Genomic DNA, 8,851 nt, shown 5'->3' on the forward strand with positions numbered 1-8,851 from the left:
TGGGGCAGGGAGAGTCTGTCCTCACTGATGCTATTGCAAAATAGAGGGCTCCTTACTGTCTATTTCCTTTTATTCGTATTATTAAAACCTGCATCCCAGAAGCAAAGCTTGGGCCCTAATGTGTTTTTCGGATTGAAAGTGCATACAGTTTATACTTTAAAAAGTTTGCATCTCATGCATCTTGTGAGGGTTCAGTCTGCAAAACTGTAATGAGGGAAACACCAACATTAAAAAATACCTTTCCTCGTTCTTGTAAATAGGGCTGATTTAAAAGGTAAACTAAAACATTCAGGGGAGTTGAAGGAAATCCCTGTCTCTTGAAAATGTCTGCAAGGAGGTGAAGTAGTAACTGAAATGCTGCTGTATAATTACACCTACTGGGGATAGTCATTACGATTCTCGGGTTACTCTAGAGTCTGACTATTAGTATTAAGTTCGACAGCTTGCCTGTGTATCGTACAAATATTTTAACAGACTGTGCACAGCACCTCCCACAATAATGTCTGTGGTTTCAGTTCCTGTGTTGTTGCTGAAGTACAAATAGTAATAATAATAATAATAGTAAACACATAGAGAAAATAAACACAGTTCCTTCTGTAGGTTTAGCAGTTAGGTTTTTTGAGAGTATACTACAGTTTTTTCAGTCTCATTTCATCAAAAATTAAGGGGAAAAACTCCTGTAAAATTCTTCATACTGATAAATCAAAAAGCAATCTCAGCAGTTAACAGATTATTCAAATTCAAATGGAGAAAACACACCTGGAGGGGAATTTTCAAAAAGGCTCAATGTCAACTTAATTCTGTTCCCACTGAAGTCAATGGGAGTTAAGCCAGTACAGAGCGTGTTTCAAAATCTTAACCCTAGGATCTGCATATACCCATCTAAGTTCGATGAGGTTTATTCTTTAGGAGATTCCAAGTTATTAAGGAAGAGATTTTCAGTAGCACCTGGGGGATTTAGAAGCACAGTTCAATTAGTCTTTCACCGCAATTTGTGCTTCTAAATACCTGAGACAGGTTTGAAAATCTCACGCTGAAACCCCGTCTCAGCTGTTGGTTAAAGCCTCAGTGCACATGTCTATTCCGATAAAAATAGGATTCCAGGCTGAGGCACATGCAGAATTTTGCGTGTGGTTAGATGGTACGCCAGGAGAATAGGCTGTCACATTATCGTTAACTATAAATGAAGGGCACTGTCAAGTGAGGAACGTTTGAACAACGTTGCGAACACTGCCGCTGCAGTCCTGTGGTGGGTTCTGCTGCGTACCAAAGTCACGTCCTGTAACCTCTGTTAAACTGAGAGGCATGTAACTCCCTCAAGATGCCAAGAAGGTAAGTTAGTATTCATTTCAAGCATGATGGAAGGATCTGGTGCCCCACTTTTTGGATTGGCATGCCGTTTAGGAGTGTTGGATGTGGTTATACGTCAGCAAACGTAATTTACATGGGTTTAAATGGCTCCTTTTGATGTGGTTTTTGTACAGTGTTACTGCAGCCACCCAACTAGCCACGCACTGCTAGTGCAGTGAAGATGATCAGATTTAGGTGTCTTAACAGCCTTTGCTTTTTGTGCTGGCAAGAAAAGACATGTCCCTGTTTTCCTGAATCTCCTGGAAGAGAAAACACAATTCCTTTTAAATATATGGAAAAGAGGAGAGAGTTCTGTCAGTGCACTATAAAGTTGGAGAGTTTCAGCTGTGGTTATTGGGAGGAAGGATTCAAAGCCCAGTGCCACTTTGTTTGAGAGCAGCTAGGCTGGCGATGCCGAGTTAACCCCCTCGCTGTTTGGGGGCTCCAGGTATGACATGCCAGTGCTTCAGAGTTTAGTTTACCTTTTTTGATCATAGGATGCAGTGTGTGTTTCACACCAAAAAGGGTGTAGGCCTCTTTTTAGGGGTCAGATTCTCCTTCAGATACATCCAAGAACTCCCACTGATGGAAACTAGTTGGATGGCTACTGAGCAACATTACTGCTAGAATGGTGTTTGGCACTGTACCGGTCCAATCTTAGGACCTGTTGTGAAGGTGCCTCACTTTACGTTTTTTAACTCTGTGGTGTAATTGAACACTAATTTGGGGGTCTGGTGGGAGGAAATGGGAGTAAGACATTGACAAATGTTTTTCTTTGAAAAAGATGGCTAAAAAAGGTTACGAAATTAGAATTATTTTAGTGTGCAATATACCACACAAAAATGAAGAAGAAGCTTGTAATTTATTACAGGGGCTGTCCCAGTCATGCTAAAATTAAGCTTAACAGGACAGCCAGTCTTAGTCTTTACTTGGGTAAGCAGATGGGTGAAGGAGAGTCAGTCTGTTTTTGTACCATGAGCCTTGTACTCATGTCACGGGGAGGAGAAGCAGGAAGATTTCAGCAGCATACCTAGAGAAGTGCCAGATGCTCCTCTCCTGTGAGCAAAGAGGGATGAAGCGGCAGGAAATGAAAGGAGCCTCATCCTGACAAATGCAGGGAGATAGCGAGCTCTGCAACACAGGGTGAAATAACTCCCCACTCTGTAAAAGGAATGGGTCTGGGAGGTAAAGTACTTGCAATTCACACAGCCCATACCAGCATGTTCAAGGGACTATGGTGTTATTCAATACATATAATTCATATGCTATTGAACCTCAACCAAGCCCACTAGGGCCAAACTATTTCAAGAGAGAGCATTTGGACTTGCATTGGAAATAACAGTTAATGAATGGTTCCAGAAGGTTCAGATTACATGAAGAGTTGCGACTTACTGTCTGACCAGGGTATCTCTTTATGATAATACCTTTGTTTAAATATAGATAGCCCATTGGAATTGCTCAATAAAGGAAAATATGAACCATAATGCCATGGCATTAGCCCTTGAAAGACCCTTGCAGAGAACTGCAGCTCCTGAGGCCTTCTGAGTAAAAGGCTACAAACCCTACTAAAAAGTCTGTCCCCATCTTTCTTTTAAACGCCTTCTAAGTATTGAAAAGCTGCACTAAGGTCTCCTCAAAACCTTCTCCAGGCTGAACAACCCAAACTCTCTCAGCCTGTCCTCATAGCAGAGGTGTTCCGGCATTCTCTAGTCATTTCTGTGGCCTCCTCTGGACCCTCTCCAACAGGTCCATGTCTTTGCTGTGCTGAGGGCTCCAGAACTGGATGCACTTCTCCAAGTGCGGCCTCACTGGAGCAGAGTAGAAGGGCAGAATCACCTCCCTCAACCTGCTGGCCGTGCTTCTTTTGATGCAGCCCAGGATGTGGTTGGCTTTCTGAGCTGTGAGAGAACATTGCTGGCTCATGTCCAGTTTTTCATCCACCAGTACCCCCCAAGTCCTTCTCTGTGTGGCTGCTCTCAATCCCTTCATCCCCCAGCCTGTATTGATACTGGGGGGTTGCCCCGACCCAGGTGCAAGACCTTGCGCTTGGTCTTGTTGAACCTTATGACAATCACATGGTCCCACTTTTCGAGCTTGTCCAGGTCCCTCTGGATGGCATCCCATCCCTCAGGTGTGTCAACCTCACCGCTCAGCTTGGTGTTGTCTGCAAACTTGCTGAGGGTTCACTCGATCCCACTGTCTGTGTTATTGATAAAGATATTAAACAGTACTGGTCCCAATATGGACCCTTGAGGGACACCACTTGTCTCTGATCTCCATCCGGACATCAAGCAGTTGACCACCACTCGCTGGGTTCAACCAGCCAGCCAATTCCTCATGCACCAAACAGTCCATCCATCAAATCCAAATCCATATCTCTCCAACCTAGAGAGGAGGATGCTGTGGAGGACTGTGTCAAAGGCTTTACAGAAGTGCAGATGAATGACATCCGTGGCACTTTCCTTGTTCACTGAAGGGATAAGCTGTTGGAGTGGTCACATAAAAATGTAGCATGTAGAGAAGGATGCAAAGGAGTGAGAAGAAAACAAAAGTATCCCTGTGACCCAGATAAAAGACTGGAGAGCTCTGGGCAACCTTTTGGATTTGGGATGGGAAAGCGCTTGATGCACAGACTCCTGTCTGGTGGTCGGTCTCTGAACAGGCAGTTATGCAGTCTGTTTTACTTTGGTTTCTGCAAACACCCATGGCTCCTGATAAACGTTAGAAACATCCTTTTGATTCTGCATGGCTCATCAGGCCTATAGGCTCAGTCCAGTGATGTGTAATGGGAGCCATACTGTGACAATAGCTCTGCACAGGTTGGTGATTTGGTGAGTCATGTTTTCTTCCCTCTTGGTCTAATCTTAGAGGAAGTGAGTCTCTGCTATCTTTCTTTCATTTGCTTGGAGATGGTGCTGGTAGGGAGAATGCATTATAGAAGAGTCAGGTTTCCCATCCTTCCTTCCTATACCTATTTTTCTCTTGTGCTAACTCGTCTCAATGCAGAATAAACAGCTGGATTTGAAATTGAGTCCATTAACAAGTGGCTCTAAAAGGGACAGATGACCTGTTTAATTAATCACTTCTGCCCATCCCTACCACCCAACCTAACCTGCTTCTGTCTTTACCTGGCTCAAGGAGAAGAGGTGACAGGGTAGCAGCACTGTACTGTTCCCCTCCCAGGAGAACCTGAGACCTATTCAGATTCACGGGGAAACAGTGGAGCTGCAGCTGTGAACCCTCTGTGAGACGTGAACCCTGCTGTAAGGATGACAGCAGTGCAAAGTCGTCTTACTGTCAGCGGGATGGGCAGGTGAGGTACAGAGATGGGTGGTACAAGAATTCCAGGACGTTTCTTGGGGCCATCCATGAACTAGCCTCGAAAGATGCCTCCTCACCCTCAGCTGAGCTGCTCTCAGCGCTGAGGCCGAAGGCTGGGACACAGCGCATATACTGAGGTAGGGAGAAAATAGCAGCATACATTGCGTTTTGTGCTTTTCTCTTTCCTGATGTAATCAAGTACTGTAAGTTTTACACACCAGTGCACAGATTACTGGCATTTACTAGGAAGCACGAGGAGCAGCCTGGCAACTGCTCGGAGGCACGCGGAATATACAGGCAGTTGCTCTGGAGCATGGGGAACACACAGGCAATTCAATTCCCAACTGGTTTCTAGGCAGGAGCTACCAATTAAAATTAAAAGAATAAAAGACTGCAAGCTTGGGACTGATGATATGCTCTGGAGAGAGAAGTTGCCAACAGCTTGTGCTACAAAGATGCCTCTCTTTCAGTGGATTTCAAATGGTGAAAGAAACTCAGGTAACAGATCATTCTTTTCTTCTGGCTTCCCTGATTTTCATGTACTCAGTCGTGCAGCCAAAATTCCTACAAAGACAGACGGGGCTGCTCCCCATGAATTCCAAGCAGCGAGCCAGCCTTTTGAGAGCTGATGCAGTGAATACGCCAGCAGTCAGCTATACCTAGGAAGCGAGATTTTAAAAGCAAGCATCAGGTACCTGAGCAGAGAGTGCTGAATGATGGGGCTCAGATAATCTACTAATGAGAGTACGGTATTTTTATATATATATATATGAAATTATTTAGGATTTAAAAATATGTATGTTATCCATCTAATGCGTCTTTCACATGAATTGTTAATGAGTCTCTGAAGCAGACCTCCTCTTCTGATGAAGAAAACTGAAGCCTAACTAGGCGAGGTTATTAGTGGGACCTGCAAAGCTTGGATTTACACTGTGCCCATCACAGTGGTCCCTGAGCATCATATAGGAAGTGGGCAAGTTTTAACTGGAATTAACAAGCTGTGGCTACCATGCGAGAGATGAAGTCATAAATCACAATTTGTTATGGGTTCTGAAGTCAAAGCATACTTCCCTTGCTTCTCTCAGGAGTCGTGTGTGTGTTGATGAACTAGTAAGGTGGAGGCTGCTGGACTGGAGCTCTTCACAAAAGGCAGTGATTTTACCCTTTATTGTTATTATTATTTGTACAAAGGGGATGACACAAAGACTATTAGTGCTTCAAGATGTGGAAGTTGTAATGGTGGTGTATGGCAAGAGCTGTGATCTTACCTGGACTCCGCACCAACCAGAGAAAAAGCTGAGCCCACCAGCCGCTGAAATGTGGTGGCACCAATCCAGTAAAATTGTCTAGAGGCAGTGCATTGCTTTAAGATTGTTTTAAGATTATGCATTGTTTTAAGGTGCATTTTGTCACATGTGGGCTTTACTTGGCAAGCAGGGTAAGAAAGTGAGAACCTTTCAGGCACTTCACCTTCCTCGGGTAACTTTGGAATCACCAGACTCCATAGCACGGTACTTCAAAGTCGTTGCAGTACTCATGTCAACACAATTCTGCGACATTAGGGTTTGCTTTGTGAAGGATGAACTGCGAGGCTTTCAGATTTCTCTTTCAGAGAGCCTAACACAGAAACCGGTCCTCTGTACGGTGCAGGATGGAATCATTTATTATTGCTTGGCTTAATAAACTGCATCTTGAATTATGGTATTGATTACAACGTTGAATGAAAAGGCTGAGCTGGCGTTATAGTATTTGACACAAGCAGCATTTTAAAATGTTTACACTTATTGCATGGGGCATCAGTATTGTTTTTGGAAAGCAATAGACTTAAAATATGGCGTTGCGTAAAGTGCTAGGTGCTTCTGAATTTATTTACTTAAATCAAAGACATTGCATGGCAAAAGGTGCTCACCCAGACTTCTTGTTCCCATTAACAAACACAAGCCAACATTTGCTCTATCAGTTCACCAAATTAATGACATTAAAGCACAGCAAAAACACATTTGCAGCAACCCTACTAAGTTCTGTAGCATCTCCTGACAGGATAAACATATCTTCTCTGCCCTCCTTTTTTTCCCTCCCCCCCCAAACAAGCAATAAAAACATTTTGCATAAACAAATTCCAAATTACAACTAATCATAGGAAAGCTGACAAATGTATGCTAAGCTAGTCTGTGAAAATACTAATCAAAGCAGCCTGTCAATTGTTAAAGTTAATGATTTAGATATGCAAAACTCTGACTAAATTTTTGTGGATAATTACATAATTACGCCTGGGTTAACACAATCAAAAATAGCAATTGCGTGCTCCATCTTAAAATCACCATGGCAGTTCCCCGCTATCTCGTAAAGGTCTCTTTAGCCTTGTTCCCCATGCACACAAAGTGCAATAGGGTAAGGAAAAAACCTGAGAGCCCCCTGGGAAAGAAGAGCAAGTGTGGTAGGTGCCTTCTGGTGACTCCATCCACTCCTTGCCCTCTGCAAAATCAGTCCCCTGGAGAACAAAGCACCTGCTGGAGTAGATGGAGGTGTAGAAAAAGCCAGCCAGATATCAGAGGATTGGAAATAGGAGGGATATCTGCTGTAAGGAGCTGCAGTAGCAGCACCTCTACCCATGGGTTAAAATATGTGTGACAAGGAGCTTTTCCTGTGGGAGGCCTTTCAGACCGAAGAGAGGGGAGTTCACACCATTTTAAAGGTCTTGCTACGACACAGGAACCCGGGACTGTCAAGGCTTACCTGGGCCATTCAGTTTTTCATTAGATTATCAAATCATTCAACAGTTCCTTTTGATCCCAAACTGTCCCCTCCCAGGTGTTTGGCATAGAAGGGGCTATCAAGCTCTTCTGTACCACCTGCCACCCCCATGAGCTATGAAATGCCCCCTCCACCTGACCCCCAGCTTAAAGCCTTTGCTGGGGCTGCCAGAGGAAGGGAAGCTCTTGGTGGAGGGGAGGTGAAAGAAGGTAAGCAAGCCAAATCCTGTTGGGTACTGGTCTTTTTTCAGCTCCTTTGAAAATAGCTCTGAGTCTATTCTAAGCACCTTTGAAAAGCCTGGTCCTTGGAAATCTTGAATTTCTCTTGCAGCGCTGGTTTTTTCCTTCTCATGTTGGCTGCTTGCTCTATTTTTATACTAGGTCTAACTGATACAATATAGAGATTCCAGATGTTGGGAATCTCAGGGAGGTGACAGAGTATAAATAAAATGAATATTGGGCTCTTTCCTGAGTGTCACGCTAGCTGGAATGGGGTAATGATAATGATGGGGATTTAAAAAGTAATATATCTCTTGTGTAATTTTTTATCATAATTTTTCTATGCAGTTTCTATTAAATAGATAAATGACCTAAGTGAAAAAGAGAAATAAAGTGAAAGCATAAAATCAGTCCCTGTCAAGAGCTACATAAAAAGAGCCAGGGCCCCAGCTTTCTGAAATTGGCTGCCTAAACTCCTAAATCTGTAAGTAGATGTTCAGGTGGATTGACTGGCTTTACTAGTGACTTAATAGTTGTAGGGATGTAAGACGTGAGGGAAGCAAAGGCACATTGATGTAGATCTGTCATTGCCTGTCTTGCCCCCCACCCCAAATAAACCAGCCAATGGTCAAACAATACAATGGTCAAACAAAGTAGCAGCGTAAAACCACATTTGTCTTTCACAGTTGAAATGGTATGGGGTGTTGTCTGGACCTGATGTGCAAGACTCTCCCCTCTCCCCCTTAGTGCCCCCACCCCAATATGGTACAAATGTGGTAGAAGCGGAGGAGGGTGGTTACTAATCTGTAGCAAACCGTATTGAATTGTACGCTAAATAAATGCTGATTCCAATGATATCTGCTCAAAAACACCACCAAAAAACAAAACAAACCCAAACAAACAAACTCCAAAAAGCACAGCCAAACAAAATCTATCAAAGTTAGCTTTAGCCAGTTGATGTTATGCAACCAGTCATTGCTTTTCTTATATTTTCAAGAGTAACTGTTCCAAATTCACTTGTTGGGTTGCTCAGCCTGTAGTAAGGGCATGAAATTAAATGGCAGTGCAGTTGGATGTCAGAATGAAACCTGAAATGTTATTTTGGAAACCTCGCAAGCACCTGGAGCAATAGCAGGGCTCTGAGGTGCTATTCACCAGTCTTATACTGCTTACTTCTGCTGCTCTGATGAAGCAAAAATAAACTTCCT

The sequence above is a fragment of the Columba livia genome, chromosome 4 (genome assembly GCF_036013475.1).
Source record: "Columba livia isolate bColLiv1 breed racing homer chromosome 4, bColLiv1.pat.W.v2, whole genome shotgun sequence".
NCBI classification, from domain to species: domain Eukaryota; kingdom Metazoa; phylum Chordata; class Aves; order Columbiformes; family Columbidae; genus Columba; species Columba livia.